Consider the following 1742-nt stretch of genomic DNA (forward strand, 5'->3'; position numbering starts at 1 on the left):
AGTCTTTTCTTGCACAGCTGCTTTTTTCAAGGCATTTATCACATGAAATTATAATTGATTAAATCAGTTATTCATTGATTAACTTTTCGTTATTCATCTGTTCATGTCTGGCAGACCAGCGATATGTTTATTTAGATCACGAGGACAGCACCCCCCCCCCCCCCCCCCCCCCTTTAAAACTGGATTTTATTTTATTGATAGTAGATTGAATTTTAGAAACGATAATATCCCTTGAGTATAATGGTTCACCTGTGTTATTTGTGACGGTCATAACACAAATATATAGCTTCTATATGCTTCCAGTATACAATTTGCTGGTCCCTTTCGACCTCTGGACTATTGACGTTTTTGAGACAGTCAGCTTCAAGTTCGTTGCGAGCCGCCGCCGATGTACGATGTAAAACGACCGTCTACGAGCTAGACGAGATCGTGTAAAGATGGTAAAATGAACCCGCGTATCGGGTCACGACAGTGCATATTTAAATGTACTCTAAAAGATCACATAACCACTTGTAAAACTATCATTATTTGATACGCCAGAGTCCACGGTTGCATACAAATATTTTATCAAAGGGATGCCAGGATACGTTGATTGATGCGTAAAATCAAGATTTTCGCCAGTCTAATTCCGCGGTATAACTCTCAACTTCTACCTTTTACAAACAAAACGGACTGTTATATATATAACATATAACTGAAGTTTTCTATTTGTGTTTCCATAGCGACGCTTAATTATGGAATGTTAAGATTTGGAACACGATCACATGTGCCAACCTCGTGCGCTTGTAAACGTGTATGAGTAGGAGGGACTGTACTGCTGACAGAAACGTGTATATGTACTATCAGTAATGTGGGTTTACTTATTATATATAAGACGTTCAGTATATATTTCTGTCTTCATTATTTAATATAGAAGAGGCAATATACACATCCTAAATAAGGTATTTTTTGTATGTATATATATATAATATTCTCTATCGATCTCTAATAAAGATTTCAAGTGGTATCTCCCCCAGGCCTGATGCAACCGTACATTTGCTGATCCGACTGGATTATGCGTTGTAAAAATAACGTCATATCTCATTAATCAGTCTTAATAAATTTAATTCTAATTTTCTAAAGTCATTCAAATTGAGATAAAGTAATATTTCGATAACATTTTATTTAGATTAACCACTGAAATCAGATAAAATCTAGACCGTGACTTAACTTGACGTTGCATTTCTGGAATAAGTTGTGAAACGTGTTATTCCTCCACAGCTGTACACATACTCACACACGTGATGCCTGTAAAGGTCACTTATAAAACCTATCAATAGTTCAGGGGGGAACGGCGTGATACGATACTTTTCTCATTAAGGCTCGAATCCGATCATATACATAAGCTTTCATGTAGTGAAATAAAAAACGTCAAACCCCATAAAAAGTATTTCGTTTGAATTTTTAGTGGATTAAAAATTAGTATCTCACAAATTTGATAAAAAAATTGGAACGATCTTTACTTTTTTTTTCGCAGACAGATTCCGTGGTTTTTCAAAACTAATGTAATGTTGTTGTAAAATGTATGGCCTATCGTTGTTGAGTGCTCTTGTCTTCTTTTAAGGATTTTTTTCACATTATGCTGGTTTCTCTTCAAAATTTGGGTCTTGGGCAAGTCTAATGAGATTTATAAATGAGCGCCCTCTATTCAAATTAAACAGGGAGGTAACTCGTGTAAAACAAATTCACTGTGTGGCCTTATA

The sequence above is a fragment of the Mizuhopecten yessoensis genome, unplaced genomic scaffold, assembly GCF_002113885.1.
Source record: "Mizuhopecten yessoensis strain PY_sf001 unplaced genomic scaffold, ASM211388v2 scaffold7491, whole genome shotgun sequence".
NCBI classification, from domain to species: Eukaryota; Metazoa; Mollusca; class Bivalvia; order Pectinida; family Pectinidae; genus Mizuhopecten; species Mizuhopecten yessoensis.